Below are 19,163 nucleotides of genomic sequence, written 5' to 3' on the forward strand. Positions count from 1 at the left end.
GCTCTCTCTTTCTCTCTCTCTCTCCCCACTTCCCCACCTTCCTTTCTTCTTTTTCCTGACAACCTCACACTTCAAGGTTATATCTGTTACAGCTGATTGAAATCTATGCGATGGCTTAAGCACTGGCCAATGAGAGCTAGAAAAAAAGTAAGAAACTCGCCCCATTGTGCCCACCTTTGCATCCCACCCCTGCCCCTTCAGATAAACTCACCAATCTCAGCGCCTCTTCCTCCACCCCCTAGGAGATCCAAATTCATCATCTTCTCCACTTACTGAGAAACTTGTTTGCCATAGGATATATTTTGAAGACAACGAGCATACCGCATATGACTTTTTAACATACATGTGCCACCTCCTCGATCCAATCACCCAAACACACCCACTCCCCCAAACACACCCACTCCCCCTTCCACAGGGTCGTTGCTCTAAATGGGGAATTCCTTGTTCAAGTGGAGAGAGAGGATAAGACATTTGATCATTCCCCAGGCACTATGCAAACCCATGCAAATTAATGAAGTGCACACCACATCAGTAAGTGTGTTTGTGAATAAGAGATGAGGAGACAGGACAAGGCAATAATCAACTGCAGAAAAAAAAATCATCAGAGAGAACCTGAGACTGGATAATGGCCTGTGTTTATGTTTTATGTGCACATGAATATAGATAGGTTTATGCATATGTACCAAGAACCATACACACACACACACACACACACACACACACACACACACACACCCCTCACTGACCCCATCCCCATACACGACCGCAGTCCTTGTCAGCCATCTCTGGGTACATGCTCAGGGCTCTGCGTGGACTTTTCGGGGCAAAGGAAAAACCTTGGACCCTGGACCACCTGCCCCGTTGTCTGAGTCCTTCAGAAAGTGCCCATTATTGGATTATTACTGACTCTGGATTCTCCAGGCCACCAGAGTCCATGCAATCTTTAGCTTATGGAAGGATCTGTCTGTAAAGTTCACTTCTAAGTCAGCTTCTTGGATCAAGCAATATATCTTCCCAGATAAACAGTGTCAGTGGATACAATAAAGAAAGTCATGGTTAAAAGCACAGACTGGGAGGATGGCAAACTTCAGCCTGGAATTAAACCACTCTGTGTCCTCATCTGTTAAAGGGGGGAATAAAAATATTCACCAACCTCAAACACATCCAGAAAAATTATAGGAAGCTCTGTATGTCAAGTGCCCAGCAAATAGGAGCTCAATAAACAGTAGGCGAGGCTACTGATAGCACTGCTAGTCACAGCTGGCCTGTTGTCCTTAAAGTCCCAGGGTAGCCCCCAAAGCCCCCTAATCCCCAAGGGAGCTGACAACGTTTTATTTGTATTTGTGGTTACCAATGACTTGTAACATTGTTTCCTTGGGGAATTGCTCTGTATTCTAAATTCTCTGTGGAGACCCCGGAACTCCTCCCACCTCACCAAGGAAGAGGAGGAAAGGCTTCCATGGTGGAAAGAAGGTCATAGGGGCAGGGGCGCAGATACTCTTAAATATGAGTTACGTGAAAACGGCACATCAGTGTGAAAAGGCTTACTCTTTGGAAAACTGGTCCTGAGGATTATCTGCTATGTGCCAAGAGATGCCCTACTTATTAGACTGTATCCTTTAATCTCGACAACAGTTCTGGGCTTGACTGACTCCTTTTGCAGATGGGACCCCTAAGGTTCAAGGAGGAAAAGTCTTGCTCTCAAGATCACTTGGCTACAGAGCCTGTGCTCTTTCCTTAACTTTGCCACAGTGCCTTCAGGTGTCTGAAAAATGAAGCCAGGTGTCTCGTCATTTGCAAGTCAGATATCTTTAAGCTAGGATGCCCCTCTGTGTCCCCTCCTGCAGTTATCTGCCTAAAAGCAGCTCATCCATGTGACACTGCCTTGAAAATCCTTCTTGTTTTCACCCTGTAGGCAGAGCCCACAGCCCGGGGAGCAGGAAGCCTGATTCCCAGCCAGGCTCACTGCTGTGTGTCTGTAATTAAGACCCTTGACATCTCTGAACCTCATTCTGCAGTTTCAGACGTCCGGGCCAGGCACCAGGCCTTCCCTCCTTCACAAGGCAGAGGGTACAATGAGCTCACACCCAGCGGTATGCCCAGGGACTGGCAGAGAGCCAGCATCCTACAAATCCACAGGTCTGCTGGGCATGATCTAGTGCCAGGAGCACGGAACAGGCACTGCCCTCTCCTCCAAGAGGGCTGGAAGAATTAATATTAGTACAATCATTTTAATCAGTGCGTGATTAACAGGCGCATGCATAATTCACCCGGCTCTTCCCTCTGCCTTGCTCTGGGCTTTTGGAGGTGGAGGGAACATGGCTCTGGCTCATTAGCTCTCCCTCCACTCTGTCCTGCCACCCCTGTGCTAGGGGAGATGACCTCCTGGTGAGAGAGTCCTCGTGGGAAGGAGGGTTCGGAACAGCCTCTGCCCAAGGGACCCCTTCCTTATAAGGGACTGGACAGATGAAGGGAGCCCCCGCTACCCCAGGTTCTTCCCGGGTCACTTCCCACGAGGAGCAAGGGACAAGGAGGTTCCAGACTGACCCCTCCTGCCTTTAACCTTGGATGTCTGCACCCCTCTACCCGCAGCATCCCTCAAGGAGCTGCCCTTGTTATTCCATGGCATCTTCCTCTGAATCCTTCAAATGGCTCTTTCTCGTTTCCTCCCAGCTGTCTGCGGGTGCTAACTCTGCAGTTCACTCCCCACTAGATAAGATAGGGAGGCCTAGTGTTTGTCCTAAAATCACCTCCTTCAACCTTAGCTTCTACCAAATGTCAGAGCTAGAGGGGCCTGTTTATATCACACAATCCAGTCCCTCCAGATTATAATGGGGAAATAGAGCCCAGAAAGGGGAAGTGACTTGTCCAAGGCCACACAGCACATCTGTAACAGAGGCAGAGACAGAATTCTGAGTTTTGGACTCCCAAGCCCAAGAGTTTTACTCAAACTCCAGATAAGGGTCACATGGGCATTTGAATATGTTTGTTTCAGGGTGGAGGCAGGTGGGGGAGAGGCTGAGAGTCTGAAATCTGGCTTGGCCACCTACTAAGTGCTCAACTTCAGGCAAGTTACCCATCATCTGCAAGATGGCAGTGAACGGTCCCACCTCAGGGGACTGTACTAATGAAAGCAGTGCATAAAGCAGCCAGCCCAGGCCCCAGAGACTGCCAGTGCTCACTGCTACCATTTGGCTCACAATGCGCTTCCCAGAAGCAGACCCGAGGCAAGGATTCTGGTGCAGGTAGTTTATTTGCAGACAATGTCAAGAACCACTGCCAGGGCACAGGAGAAGCTAGGCAGAGCATGTCGTCGGCAGCTACCCCAGTGGGCAACGGGGCTCAAGCCCTGGGGAAATGCTGGGAGCCAGTGTAGAACAGACGTGAGCCTCGGAGTTATCCTCCCCTGGGGGGAGAAGGCGATGGGAATCAGGTGGGCAAAACAGGCCCTGCCAGGCAAAGAAATTAGAGAGCTGGCAGTGGAAAGTCAGGTGGCACACTTGAAGTGACAAGAGCGAGTGAGGGGATGTGGGTGGGTCGTGACAACATCAGCTCCTGGAGCAGGAAGCTTTTTGTCTAACCAGGGACGTGGGAGAGACTCCTGGGCCTTCCCGTCATCCTCTTCCTCGAGCCTTCAGATCCATGCAGTTCTCTCACTTCAAAGCTTCATTTCATCAGCAGCGGGAAGAATAGTAATGAAGCATGAAGGCTTGAGACTAGATAAAAGAAGAACTGCCCATCTGTGAAGACGCTTAGACACGGGCTGCTCAGATTCGGGGAACACATGGAATTCCTTCCTGCAACGCCTCGGGGGTGGGGTGCAAGCTCTCTGGAGATATTGAGGGAACTAGAGCTATTTAGATGCAAGATCCCAGGATGGCTGTTGGAAAGCAGTACGGGCCCGGCAGGCCCAGCCATCTGGGTGTTTCTGTCTCTGCAGTGTGATTCCTTGCAAGCCACAGAATACATGAGGCTGAGCTTCCCAGAACACTCAGGTATGGAAAGCATGATTTTAAAATTCAAAGAGGCCAGGCGCGGTGGCTCATGCCTGTGATCCCAGCACTTTGGGAGGCCGAGGAGGTCAGATCACCTGAGGTCAGGAGTTCAAGATAAGCCTGGCCAACATGGTGAAACTCTTTCTCTACTAAAAATACAAAAATTAGCTGGGCATGGTGGCACGCGCCTGTAGTCCCAGCTACTCAGGAGGCTGAGGCAGGAGAATCGCTTGAACCTGGGAGATAGAGATTGCAATGAGCTGAGATTGTACCACTGCACCCCAGCCTGGGTGATAGAGTGAGATTCCATCTCCAAATAAATAAACACACACATACATAAATACATAAAATAAAACAAAACAAAATAAAATTCAAATAAATCCACATCTGATATTTCCTTATAACAGAATACTACACAGCAATAAAAAGGGATGAACGAGTGGTCCGTGTAACCATATGGCTAAATCTCCAAAGCATCATGCCAACGGAACGAAGCCAGACCCAAAAGACACAAACTGTATGCTTCCACTGGTAGGAAATTCTAGAAAAGACCAAACTGCAGGGACAGGAAGCAGGTGGGTGGTTGCCTGGGCCTAAGGGCAGGATGCAGGAGATTCCAAAAGGTCCGTGATGGGACTTTTGGGAGTGATTGGCTTGTTCTATATCCTGACTGTGGTGGTGTTTACACAACTGCATACGTTTGTCAAAATGCAGCTAATCTGACAGTTCTAATTGGACTTTTTTGTTGGTAAATTATACCTCAATTAAAGCTGATTTTTTGTTGTTGTTGTTTTGTTTTTTTGAGACGGAGTCTCGCTCTGTCGCCGAGGCTGGAGTGCAGTGGCGCGATCTCAGCTCACTGCAAGCTCCGCCTCCCGGGTTCACGCCATTATCCTGCCTCAGCCTCCTAAGTAGCTGAGATTACAGGCACCAGCCACCATGCCTGGCTATTTTTTTGTATTTTTAGTAGAGACAGGGTTTCACCATGTTAGCCAGAATGGTCTCGATCTCCTGACCTAGTGACCCACCTGCCTCGGCCTCCCAAAGTGCTAGGATTACAGGCGTGAGCCACCGCACCTGTCCTAAAGCTGTTTTTTAAAATGTGAAAAATTTTATATTAATAATCTTTCCCAGAGTAGGATAGTAAGATGACTTATGGATTGAGTCACACACACACACCAGAGGGGATGCTTGACTAGCGCAGAGAGCACACACTTTAGAATTCAGACTTCTGTTCAAAGCCCAGCTCTGTCCCCTTGCAGGTGATGTGATTTGGGCAAGTCACTTCACATCTGTGAGTTTAATTTTTCTTGAGTGTGCAGTTGTGATATGGACTGAATTGTGTCTTCCCAAGTTCATATGTTGAAGCCCTAACCCCCAATGTGACTGCATTTGCAGATAGGGGTTTTAGAAAGTAATTAAGGTTAAATGAGCTCCTAAGGGCGGGGCACTAATCTGATAGGACTGGAGGCTTTGAAAGAAGAGGATAAGATTCATTCTCTCTCTCTCTCTGCACATGTAACAAGGAAAGTCCATGTGAAGACCCAGTGAGAAGGGGGCCATCTACAAGTCAGGAGGAGAGCCCTCCCCAGAACCCGACCCTGCTGGCAGCCTGATCTCAGACTTCCAGCCTCCAGAACTGTGAGAAAATCAAATTGTGTTGTTTAAGCCACACAGTCTATGATATGTGTTATGGCAGCCACAGCAGACTAAGACAAATAGGGATATTAATTCTGCTCTATTCGTGTGAGGGTAACAAGAAGTAATATGTACGTAAGTGCCTTGCTCCAGGAATAACAGACTCTTACCAAACTTTAATTAATAGAGTATTAGGTAGATGCTTCCAGCTCAGGTAACAGGAAACATCAACAGGAAACTCAATTTGGTTTAAACAATGTTGAAAATTATTCTCTCACATAAGAAGTCCTGAGCTAGGGGGATTCTAGGGCTGATGAATTAATCAGCCCAGGCCCTCATCAAGGTCCCAAGTCTATCTTTCTTCCCTGCCCTCCTCAGCCTGTAAGCATGGCTGCAAGGTGGCTGCTGTGGTTCCAGCCCTCAACTGCAGACATAATCCTGTCCAGCGGAGAAGAAAAGGAACTATTTCTTCCCAGGTACCTCTTCAACCCTTCCCAGAAGCTCCTTTATAGATTTCCTCTAATTGACCAGAACTGTATCAGCTGCCCATGGTTTAACCTATCACTATTAGAGAGAACAGGTCAACCAAGATTGGCTTAGCTTTAGACCAATCATCACTCACTTCTTGGCTCTAGAGTTGGTGCCACCCCCGTGAAGTCCATATCCACATGGGGGAAGGGGAATTACTCAACAAAATTAAAGTTTTGCTAGAAGAGAATGGTTGCTAAGTAGGTGGCCAAGGGAGTTTGTGCCAGAAATAAGAATGAAGGCTTTTGTTTATTAAGTGCTTGTGATAAGCATTGTGCATTATCTCAATGGTTCTGCATGACAACTCTAGCAAGATTAATTCTTGATTTACAGCAGAGGAAACTGAGGCTTGGAGAGGAAAAGTAACTCATGGCTAGTGAGCAGCAGAGCCAGAATGAAAAACTTTCTGACGCTGGGGACTGAGTTCCTAGCTGCTCTGCTACACCCCTTCCTCAGCGTGACTATTTCCTTACCTATTATTACTTAGCCCTTGCCAGGAATCGTGGACCTTCAGGCGCTTCCTGTTCCAGAGCAGAGAGTGGAGCAATTTCCCCTCCAGGTTGCTATGGGTGCCCTGGACTTGGTTCTGCCCTGCAGACCTCAGACCCCAGCCCTCTGACCCCAGGGATCCCATCAGGCCCTAAGGATGAGTCTTCGTTTGGGAGGATTGTGAAGCTGTGAATGACTCCTCTCTGGGCTGACCTTTCAATCATGGGTCAATTCTCACAGAGCCTAGGGTGGCTCTGGAAATGAAGGCGTCTTGAGGGCTTACAATTACTGGTATGAGAGTGAGGCCAAAATGCTACAAGACACCGAGACACTTGCTCCAGACAGAGTCTTCCAAGCTCATTCCACACACCTAGCCTCACTCCCAGGTCCTTCCACAGGCAGCCTCCCCCACTGGCCTGCATGTCTGCTGTTTCCTTGCTTTTGTTCATGCTGTGCCTCTCACCCAGATTGTCTTCCTCTCTGATTCCCTGCATCCACCATAACCTGACCCTCTTAAGTCCACCCGCTCCATGAAGCACTTCCTGAAGGTGCAACCTACCCTAACCACTGTCTTCTCTGAATGTAAGACCACTGGTTGACAATGATGATGAGTCTCAAATCTGCAGCCTGGAAGAATCATGGACAGGAGGGCGTGTGCCCAGCCCAGTGAGATTTCCTCAGCCTTCATCAGAACCGGGATAGCAGTGTGCTTTAAAGCATGGGCTCCAGAGTCAGGCAGTGTACATTCAAATCCCAGCTCTGACAATTGCTGCTGTGCCAACTTGAGCAAGTTCCTTAACCTCTCTGTGCTTTACTTCCTCCATCTGTAAGATGGGGATAATAACAGTACCTATTCCCATAGGATTCTTGTGAGGATTACATTAGTTAAACAAAAAAGTAAAATATATAGGATAAAATCAAGCAAGTAAAAGACATTTAATACATATTAGGCATTCTTACCTATTGAATCATACTCTCTGGAAGTGGGACCTGGCACTCTGTATATTAATGTATTATCCAAATGGGGTCTTTGGGGTCTGTAGCCAACCAGCAGGGGTTCAATGTTGGCCATTTGGGAGCCACCGATCTGTCTTATACAAATCTGGATTCTAGAATCCCTACTCAGAAATGGTCACTGGCTTCCTAAGACCCCATTCCTCAGCTAGATGTCTGGTTCCCAAGGATCTCTCTTTCTGACCTCACTTCCTCCCCTGCCCCCCACCATTGGCATCCTTTAATCCTGGTACAGGATCCCCCAAATGCAGCATCAAGGTCCAGTGATGCCTTTGCCCATGCGGCTCCCTGTAACTGGAATGCCCTCCCTACCTTCTCCACAATGACGGCACTCACAGCTACCACTTCCCGGGTGCCTGCTGTGGGCTGGGGCTTGTGACAGAGATCCTGCGCTTGAACACAGATGCACTAGGTCCCGAGATCTGTGGCCTTTATGGCCATCTGCCATACCTCGCTGGCACCACTGCTCTGTTGAACTTTTCCCGGTTCCATCCCCTGCAGAGTAAGAGATCCCCTCCCCCACCAAAAACCCCTGCTCCACTCCTCTCTTATAGTCCACACATTTTCCAGCTTATCTGCCTCCCCCACCAACAGGCAGCTCATCTCTGTGGGCCAATCACCACACTGTGGACCAGGAGCCCCATAGACAGTCCTTCCCCGCACCCCCAGGACTCCATGATTTGAAAACCCTGCTCTCCCTACCAAACAAGCGGCTCATATTCAGCAGCAATTAGCCCATCTTTCATTTCTGTTAATCAGGCGCATCTGACTACCAGTGAGAACTCCCTACCCTGGGCTGGGGGCAGGGGACTCCAGCCATGAGCAAAGACACTCGCTAACTCGGCCACCTGTGCCACCATCCTCACATGGGGCGGAAGCATCCGGGGTATGTGATTTCCTTGGGGTCTTATGAGGAAGTGGAATTAGCCCTGGAACGCTTGGGCTGCCCTTGTGAATTGGAAAGAGCAGAGGACCCCAGCACCACAGCTGGCATCCCAGTCAGCGTGGGCAAGAGGGGGGTTAGAGGAAAGGTGGAAGGAAGAAATACGCCTGGGTTTCGTCTTCAACCACTCCCAGGCATGAGTAGAATTCCCCAAGCACAGGGGCCCTACTTCCCTCTTCCCTGCTCTTCCTCCACCCTCAGGACCTGACACTGGACCCCACTGGCCAAAGCTGCTTTGCAGATGGGCCTCCATGGCGGATCCAGCTGGTGGGGATCTGATCTGGGGAGTCTCTGCCTGGGCCATCGGGGCCCAATGTGAATTCTGAGCCTTTCTCTGAGGGAGTAAACAGCAATTCCCCCAAAGTCATCATCACTCATTAAATATTAACACTGTCCATTTGCCAAGTGGGTGCTCCTAGGTAAGCATAGCCACGCAGGTGAGCAGCCGCAGGTGAGTGCCGTGCCCTTGTCTGCAAACCTAGACAGACGCTCTGAGCCCCCAACTCCCAGTTTCAAAGCCTCCACACACAGGGCTCTTCAGGGCCCCTCGGGGCTGTCCACCTGCACCAGCACCTGCCCCCCTCCGGCCCCAGAACCCCGTGTTTCCTGCAAATGACATATATGCAAGGGCCATAGGCAGGGTTCAAATCCCAGCTTTGTCACTTACAAGCTGGGTGACCTTGGACAAGTTACTGAGTCTCCCCAGCTATAAATGAGCAATAACATCTTTACCACTGTGTACAATCAAGCATTTCATGAGATAAGATGTGTAAAGTGCCTGGCATGCAGCAGGTTAATTCTGATAGGGAGCGATTCCTTTCTTCTTCCATCCCCTGCCCCTTGCAACATGAGGCGTAATTAACGAGAAGACTGAGTGAAAGAAGGAGAGAGAGACAGGAGATAAAGTGACAGGGTCTCCTGGTGCATCTAGCAGTGGTAACATCATGGGATTCAGTGGTCCAGCTCTGGGGCAATGCCCCTGTCCTCAAGTCCCCTCGTCTAAGTGACGATTACCCAGGGTGCAGGATGTTGATTCTGTGCTGCTGAGAAACTCAGGCATGGAGCTGAGTGATGTTTTGATATTACAGTGGTTCTTATTTATGCAACAATGTGTGTGTTCAGTGTGCTGCTAAGTCCTTAAGCTGCCCAGTACCAGCCATAAAAGCCTCCATATATCACCCTGAATTCCCTTCCTGGGTAGTTTAAAAGAATGAGAGGTGACTTAATGGCAGCGTTTAGGGGTTATTATATATAAGTTAACGGCCAGATGCTCTTCCTTGGTGAGCAGAGTGACGAGGAGGGGGCTCTGGCAGCAACAGAGACCCTCCTAGCAGTTCAGAGGGTTTAATGTGTCTTCACCCCACCCCCACCCCAAAGGCAGCAGGGTGGTCCTGCTGGACTCCCAAGGTCCTGTCCAGTCCCTGGGGGACATTTTGGACCATGATGCTAAGCTGGTTGTTCTCCTTCCATGAATGTGAGCGTTAAAAGGAGAGCAGGTGTTCCTGCGGTAGATGTGATCAAGGTGTTTGTGGCGCACGTGGAGCAGAGAGAAGAATGAGGAACGTGCAGGAGGAACTGGCCCTGGGATCCGCGGAAAGGAGCCAGACACTTCGGAGTGGCACCCAGGGCGCTGGGAACCTGAGAGTGCCCTGGCCACACAACCGCACTTGTTTTGGGGAACAGAGAGTGTTCAGTGGGGACCCTTCTCTCTGTACAGCAGGAGTGGGGACGGGGATGAGGCCCCAAATAGGCTCCTCCACCCCAGCAGATCACAAGGGTGGAGGTATGCAATGAGGTTCCAGCAGCGGAAGGAAAGGGTGGAAAGGGCCCTTTTCTCTGGAGTGGGCTCACCATAAACCCCATGTCTTCTCAGCCTAATCCACTCACCCTGGGAAAGGAGGGAACTTGGCAAGGCAGGTGGGTGGCGGAGGGCACTAAGCCTTTCCACAGGGATCACTTTCACTGGGGTCACCACCAACCAAGACCCTTTTCTAACCAGCATGGGGGTGCATGCAGAGAATTCAGGCTCCCCAGGTTCTAAGCTCAGCTCCTCCACCCAGTCCCTAATTTGACTTTGGGCAAACAATGTCACCTTTCCAAGTCTTGGTTTCCTCCTCTGTACAATAAGGCCAGTCATATCTACTTTGCGGGTTTGCATTTAGCATTAGATGAGGTAAAGGGCCAGGCACTGAGCCACCTCCATCCAACACGGGCCCTTGGACCAATCCCCGCTTCTTGGGGATGTCTCTGATCATCCAACACTCTTGCTTCAGATACACCCTTCTCAAGTCCTCTGCGATCCATGCCAGCAGAGCCCTTGCTCCCTGCAAGCTCAGCCTCAGCCAGCGATGTGTAGTGTAAACATCATCTGCTAACCCCTGTGCCCCTTCCCTCTGCAAGCACTTCTGGCCTCACAGTCAAACTCCATCAAACACTTGTGTGTTCTGCCTGTTTCAGGTAAAGATGGTTCCTATTTCCACAACAGAGTCTCCACACTGCCTCCCACTTTCAAACCAGAAACTCTCGAGTAGACAAAGATGCCTTGTGATCCAATGAAGGTGATCTCTCCTTTCCTGCCTCCCTGCTCTGGGACATCCTGGGCCCTCCCCCTGCAATGCCCTCCCCCACACCCCTCCTCCCCACCTGCGAAAATCCTCTTCTACTTGCAAGGCTCAGATATGAGTCTCCCTTCCCCATTTGGGCTTTGAAGGACAGCAGGGCCTGGCCCATACATTCCAGCTCGTGGTCCTGACCGTGAGTCCCTGAGAGCAGATGCCTGGACAGACCCCACTCTGCATCCCCCTTCCCCTCAGGCCCTTGGTGCCATGGATGCTTGATAAATATGAGCTGTTATTCATAAAGACAATCGCAATGGTTGCAGCATACTGAACCCTGGTGTTGGGCCAGACACGGAGCTACACGTTCTAAAGATATCATCTCATTTTGTTCTCACAGCAGCTCTGCCAGCTAGCTATTATTAGCAACGTTTATAGAAACGAGACTCTGCGTCTCAGATAGAGTGACTTGCCCAAGGTCACCCTGCGGCTGTGCGAATTGCCAGGACTTCAGGCCAGGTCAAAGTGACTCCAAAGCCCATCACACCCTTTCCTCTGGACCAAGCTGTCTCTGAAGACAAATTAGGGGAAACCAGGAAAAGATAAACACTCAGTTTTCTGGAGCAAAGCTGATTTCAGATATTCAAATTTGGAGACTTGAGGAGGCTATATTGCATAGGGTAGAGAGAAAATATACAAGGTAAAGTTTTTTTTAAAAAAGCAAGCTCAGAAAAAAAAATATGTGGGACTCTGTTATCGGCTTGTTAGGAATGCCTGTTCCCTGGTGCTGTAAAGAAATAGCACTTGGACAGAAATTTAATTTCTTCAGCAAGGCCATTTTTACTTTCTGCAGAAAGGGTACACTTGCTAGCAGTTTTACCACGAGAGTACACTGAACAAAGGAGACAGGGTCATTTATAACCTGACACGTCTACCTTACTGCTGTGTCTGGTTTCTACTGGCTGGAATGGGACCTCACATTTTGTATTTGTCCTGATGGGCTAGCAACTTAGAACTTTTTAAAAGAGGAAAAGGCAGAAGAGAACAAAGGAAGGAGGAAGTAACTTGTGGAATGCTGAGAAAGATAAAAACACTTTTAAATAAGGAAGAGGAACAGGCTATGACTTAATGCTTGCTTGGACTAGTATAAGCATGCCAGGACAAATATTTAGGCTAAATTGTGGGAGCTAAGAACATAAAGTGCATTGATTTCTTTATTACGGCTAGCAGATATTTAAGGATGTTAGCACAGGTCTTTGAACAAATTTTGCTTCTAAGAGAAGTTACTATTTATTCTTAATTAGATGGGGAGGAAAGTCTTTGAAGAAGAACCTCTACTTTTTACAGGCTGAGAAGTGTTCCCTCAAAATTCTTATTTGAAGCCCTAATCCCCAGGACCTCAGAATGTGACTGTGTTTGGATATAGGGCCTTCAAAGAAGTAATTGGCCTAAAATGAGGCTGTTAGGGTGGACGCTAATCCGCTCTGACTAGTGTCCTTATAAGAAATAATTTGGAGGCACAAGAGACACCAGAAATTGCTATGCACAGAGGAAAGACCATGTGAGGACACCGCAAAAAGGTGACCGTCTGCAAGTCCAGGAGAGAGGCCACACAAGAAACCAACCCTGCCAGCACCTTGATCTTGGACTTCCAGCCTCCAGAACTGTGGGAAAATCCATTTCTGTTGTTTAAACCACCCAGTTTGTGGTATTTTGTTATGGCAGCCCTAGCCAAGAAATACAGACTCCTATTATGAATGTTATCCTCAACATATGAAAAGTTCCTAGAAATTGTTAAGAAAATGTGGCACATATACACCATGGAATACTATGCAGCCATAAAAAATGATGAGTTTATGTCCTTTGTAGGGACATGGATGAAGCTGGAAACCATCATTCTCAGCAAACTATCGCAAGGACAAAAAAGCAAACACCGTATGTTCTCACTCATAGGTGGGAATTGAACAATGAGAACACTTGGACACAGGAAGGGGAACATCACACATCAGGGCCTGTTGTGGGGTGGGGGGAGGGGGGAGGGATAGCAATAGGAGATATACCTAATGTAAATGACGAGTTAATGGGTGCAGCACACCAACATGGCACATGTATACATATGTAAGAAACCTGCACGTTGTGCATGTGTACCTTAGAACTTAAAGTATAATAAAATATATATATAAAAAAGAAAAAATACCAACAAAGGAACAAATATGGGCAAAAATTATGAAAGATAATCGCAAAGAAAGAAATACAAATGGCCCATCAATATATGAAAAGTTGCTCAACCTCCTTCACGATCAGTTAAAATTGCACTGATCAGATAGGCAACATTTCCTAAGGCGTGTGTTTGCTGACACTGTGTTTGGCAAGCCTGTGGGAGAACAGGGAGAGGCTCTCCAACATTGCTGGGGGGAGCGTAAATTGTACAACCTCCATAGAGGGCAATTTATCAATATCTGATTGAAAGAAAGGAGAGAAAAGGATAAAAAGGAAAGATGGATGGAGGGAGGGAAAGACAGGAAAGGGAAAGACAGCAAAGGAGGTAGGGAGAAGAATGAAAGGAAGGAAAGAAGGGGGTCAGAAGGAAGGAAGAGAGGGAGGGAGGAAAGAAGGAAAGGGGAGAGGGAAGGAGCAAGGGAGGGAAAAACTGGTGCCCTGGAGTCAGTCAAACCCAGGCTGAAATCTCAACTCTGCTACTTATTAGTCCTAAACCCTTGGGCAAGTTACTTACCTTGCCTATGCCTCAGTTTCCTCATCTGTACAAGGGAGCAGTCATAATACATGCCATGTAGAGTGCTATACAGATGGAGCTAGTATGTTGTTCTATCATTATTGTCATCATCATTATCCTCCATGTGTCAGCCACTGGGCAGTCTCCCATTGGTGGATTCTCTACTTCTTTTCACGTTCATTGCGGTCCAGTGATTCACCAAATCAGTAACTAAATTGCATTTCATATAAATGATGGCTATCACAGTATTTCCCTTTTCATATAAATCATTTTTCAGGAATTGGAAAACACCCGTTATTGTTAGATCCTGAGCTCTGACTTTTGGTTTGGAAGTTATGAGCACTTTACTAAATCCAGTCAGTGCCCCTAGGCTGTCAAGACACTGTGAAGTCAAAGAAGACACTGGTGGGCACTTCTGTTCCTTCCCTTCTCCCACCCCAAAGAGGCGCTGGGCAGGAGCTTGGGGGGCCTCTTCCCACCCACCAATGCTGGCTGCATCAATGGGGTTGCAAGGAAGCTGGAAAAATGCAGGTCTCCAACACAAGCAGAGTGGATGAAAAGGACAGTATAGGCTTGTCTCAGGAGCCTTGTCTCCTGCTGGGGAAACTGAGACCGATGTACCTGAAATGTATCTGTGCAGGCTTGTCCAGAGCCTTGGGGATCTGCTCTAACCCTGTGCAAATGTGTCATGGTTTGCATAAAGAAACCACCTCCCGGCAAGTGCCAAGGAAATTAGGATTTAGATGCAGATCCACCCATCCTCCCATCCCGCACTAACTCCTCCCTCCACCCTCTCATCTCTTTCTCTTTTATCCCTTCAGCAACTCATCCTCTGTCCACCACTCCATTTGCCATACCTCCTCCTGTGACATTAACACCACCACCAATAACAACCAGTATTCTGAGTAGCCACCACGGGCCTGCCACATTGCTTTTTTTTTCTTTTTTGCCCAACAACTCCAGAAGGTAAATATCATGATTCTCCCTTTATAATTTAGAAAACGGGCCCACAGAAGTGAAGCAGACTTGTCCAAGGTCTTGACCCCAGAACACGATACCCAGCCTCTGCCACTGTGCCCCCAAGCCCCGTGGAAACATCTTCCATTCAGAAGAATCACCCTAGAATGGGGATTAATTTAATCTCCCCATGTCCAAATCCTGCATGGCCAACTCCAACTCACCCTCTGTCTACCACCCCCAGTGTGACACCATCACAGTTCACAGAACATGATCCTGGTCCCCCAAGTCCAAAGACTCCTCTGGGTTTCAACCCTTCTGCCTTCTGGACCTCACTTACCATCATTGTCCCCAGGAGAGTGGCTCCTTCCTTTTGGCCTGGTTTAGAGGGCGAATACGGTCTCCTATCTCAGCTTGCTAACCCCTCTAATGAAGGGAATGAAACTAACATTTACTGAGCACCTATCATATGTCAGGCCCCACGTTATGTCCCTAATATGCAGACGCTCCTCAACTTACAGTGGGGTTACATCCCAATTAACCAATCTTAAGTTGAAAATATCCTAAGTCAAAAATGTATTTAGTACACCTAACCTACAGAGCATCAAAGCTTAGCCTAGCTGACCTGAAACATGCTCAGAGCACTTACATTGGCCTATATTGGGCAAAACCATTTTGCACCACAGTAAGCTGGAGTGTATCACTGTCCTAATGGCGTGGGTGACTGGGACCTGCAGCTCCCTGACGCTGTCCGGCACTGCTAGGGAGTTTCCTACTGCATCAAAACTCAAAATTCAAAGGATGGTTTGAACCATCAAAGGATGGTTTCTACCAAATGACTATTGCTTTCACACCATTAATGTAAAATAGAAAAATGTCAAATTGGGCCAGGCGCAGTGGCTCACACCTGTAATCCCAGACTTGGGGAGGCAGAGGCAGGCAGATTGCTGGAGCTCAGGAGCTTGAGACCAGCCTGGGCAACATGGCAAGACCTTGTCTCTACAAAAAAAATACAAAAATACAGGCACACGTGGTGGCACGTGCCTGTAGTCCCAGCTACTCAGGAGGTTGAGGTGGGAGGATCACCCTAGCCTGGGAAGTTGAGGCTGCAGTGAGTTGTGAGTTGTGATCATGCCACTGCACTCCAGCCTGGGTGATAGAATGACACCCTGTCTCTAAAAAAAAAAAAAAAAAAAGGAAAGAAAAGAAAAAGAAAAAGAAAAAAGAAAGAAAAACAGGAAATCGAATCATTGTAAGTTGGGACCACCTGCATATTAAGAAGCTTGCTGTATAGGAAGGATGCAGATGAGAAAACAGAGGCTCAGAGAGGTTAAGTGCCCTGCCCAAGGTCACACAGCCCTCCAAGGGGATCTGGAATTCCAACCCAGGTCTGCTTCATCTGCTTGATTTCAAGCCTCTGTGCCTTTGCTCCACCGCTTTGCCTCTTGCAGTAAATGCTTCATAAATATTTGGCCTCCTCCCACCGCCATGTGAGACTGTATCAGTGTAAGTTGGGAGCACATCTGTCTGGCATCTGTTTTCCTTTCCAACACGTGTTTGTTTAACCCCATTTCATAGCTTTTCTCGCCTTTGAAAACTCTGGCAGGCCTCTCAGCCAGGGGATTGCTGAGGGTTCAGGCTCGTTTGTTTTCCTGTCACCGGAGGGGTACTTGGAATGGGCGCTTGCAATGTGAGCAGCTGCTTCGGCCTCTACCTGATAAGCCCAGGAAAGTGGGCTGGGGGGAAGGTAAATAAGGCTCTTGGTGGCCTGGGTAGAGTTCTGGGACTGAAGCTGGCATCTGCAGGCTCGGAAGACAGGGCACGATGTTGGAATCAGGCAGGCCTGGGCTGGTGACCTATCTCCAAAGGTCATTCACTGCACCATCCCCGCAAGCCACCTCTGCTTGCTCCTCTGGGGGATGGGGATGGTAACAGTGCCTAGAGAAGCACGTGCTCTATACAGCAGGCATTGTGTAAATGCTGGCTTTCCCTTCTCGTTCATGCCAGTGGAGGTTGGGAGGGCCCCGTAGGGACTCTGTGGAGAAAGGAGGCTGGCCGTGCTAAAACAGGAGAGGGCCGAGTCACGGGGTTTTCTTTCCTTACCTGGACCCCTAAGATTCAGGAGTCTGTGATCTCAAGTGCAGGCCAAGGAGGCCAAACTCCGGCCCAAGAGATTCCCTGGCCAGGCCCCAGCAGGAACAGAAGCCTAAAGCTCTACAGTTGGTCTTCTGCACCCATGACTTTCCAGTCTTCCAGGATGCAGGGGGTACGTGGATCACAGTCACCTCCCATCTCAAGCAGGCCAAGTCAGCCTCCAGGAACGGCCACCACCACCCTCCATACCCTCTGTGGTCCTAACCATCAGAGCCCACATTGGTCCAGTGCTCTACAGTTTAGGAAGGCTGGTCAGCAATAGGATCTGCTGACTCTGCAGTGATTCTGGGTGGCTGCAGGTGCAGGGACTGTGATTCCCAGATAGAACAAGGAAGCTGAAGTTCAGAATGGGGAAGCTGCTGGTTTAGTTCCCCGATCAGTGGGTTGTAATGACTACGACAGAAGCAGCCATCGTCACACCGAATGAGCATGCTCTGAGTGCCCGGTCCTTCCCCAGACCCTGTGAGGAGGTACTGTATGATCCTCATGTTACCAGAAAAGAAATTACGACTTAAACAGGAAAACACACAAGTTCACCCAGCTAGAAAGTGCAGAGCCAAGTGTGCCTTAAGTCAGACACCTGGGCTTGTCACCAGGAAGCCACACCCAGGAGAGCTCACCACCTGCCATTATAAGGAATCTAACTATAATAACATCTGCCTTTTGTTGAACACCTACTGCATGAGGGCACAATGCTGAGCGCTTGAAGTGCTTTATGTCATGTATTCCCTGAACACATCTGTTAAGGTAGGTTTAGCCCATTTTATGGATAAGTATAGGAAGGCTCAGAAGGACCCCAAAGCTGGTTAAGTCCTAAGCTAGGCTCTAACTCCAGCAGAGTGAGACCAGTGAGGCTTTTCTATCTGGTTATAACTCTTCTTAAACTAGTTTGGTGAGAAGTGACTGTTTTTCCTTCCTTCTCTCCCCCTAGCCTGGCCTTGCCCAAATGTCACCACTCTGCCCATCCTAGGGGATCCAGAAATGCTTCTGAATTTGTCCTCTGAGTACCTGGACCACGTCAAGATTTGGATGTTCGGTGGGAAGGTGTATTAGTCTGTTCTCACGCTGCTAATAAAGACATACCCAGGGCCAGGCAAAGTGGCTTACGCCTGTAATCCCAGCACTTTGGGAGGCCAAGGTGGCTGGATCACAAGGTCAGGAGTTCAAGACCAGCCTGCCCAACGTGATGAAATCCAATCTCTACCAAAAATTCAAAAAATTAGCCAGGCGTGATGCTGGGCACCTGTAATCCCAGCTACTCAGGAGGCTGAGGCAGAGAATTGCTTGAACCTGGGAGGTGGAGGTTGTAGTGAGCCGAGATCGCACCACTGCACTCCAGCCTGGGTGACAGAGCAAGACTCCCTCTCAAAAAAAAAAAAAAAAAAAAAATGCCTGAGACTGGGTGATTTATAAAGAAAAAGAGGTTTAATGGGTTCACAGTTCCACACGGCTGGGGAGGCCTCACAATCATGGCAAAAGGCACATCTTACATGGCAGCAGGCAAGAGAGAGAACGAGAACCAAGCCAAAGAGTTTTTCTCCTTATAAAACCATCAGCTTTTGTGAGACTTACTCACTACCATGAGAACAGTATGGGGGAACCACCAGTCCCTTCCACAACACATGGGAATTATGGGAGCTACAATTCAAGATGAGATTTGGGTGGGGACACAGCCAAACCATATCAGCAGGTGAATCCAAGAGAAGGCAGAGGGAGCTGTGAAGGTGCCATTGATTCTAACATTTCTTCAGCCCACTGTTCGGAGTCCTCCATGGCTCCCTATTGCCTGCTTTCTCTAGAATCCAAACTGCACCCTGACTTGGAGCATCTTCAGCAGACAAGTCCAGCCTACTGATCATCTTTCATTGAGTACATTTTTCTCAGGTCCCGGAGTTGTGCTGGACACCAGGCTAGTGGGTCAATAGAACAGAACAGCTGGAGGAACTCATAGTCTAACGGGTACAGTGACAGCATGATGTGATGGTCAGGGGTTGGGCAGAGAGGCCACCAAACCCAAGGCAGAGACCCTCAACACAGGCACCAGGGGTCCTGGGAGGGTCTGGGAGGAAGTACCACCCTAGCAGAGCCCCGAAGGATGAGCAGGAGGGAATCGCCCTCAGCACCTCCTACCTCGGGGGGTAATGCCCATCTCCAGA

General features: G+C 48.7%; 1 protein-coding gene and 1 long non-coding RNA gene across 2 annotated transcripts in view; one reads left to right on the top strand and one right to left on the bottom strand.

Moving 5' to 3' along the window:
• Window positions 1-19,163, bottom strand: part of IGSF21 (immunoglobin superfamily member 21) — a 271,337-nt gene that overhangs the window by 202,578 nt on the left and 49,596 nt on the right. The gene's annotated exons all lie outside the window — the stretch shown is intronic.
• Window positions 5,163-13,152, top strand: LOC129052008 (uncharacterized). The gene is made up of 4 exons (XR_008516658.2): window positions 5,163-6,109; window positions 11,065-11,165; window positions 11,563-11,862; window positions 12,467-13,152. It is a non-coding gene; the product is annotated as an uncharacterized LOC129052008 (long non-coding RNA).

This window comes from Pongo abelii, chromosome 1 (assembly GCF_028885655.2).
Source record: "Pongo abelii isolate AG06213 chromosome 1, NHGRI_mPonAbe1-v2.0_pri, whole genome shotgun sequence".
Classification (NCBI taxonomy): domain Eukaryota; kingdom Metazoa; phylum Chordata; class Mammalia; order Primates; family Hominidae; genus Pongo; species Pongo abelii.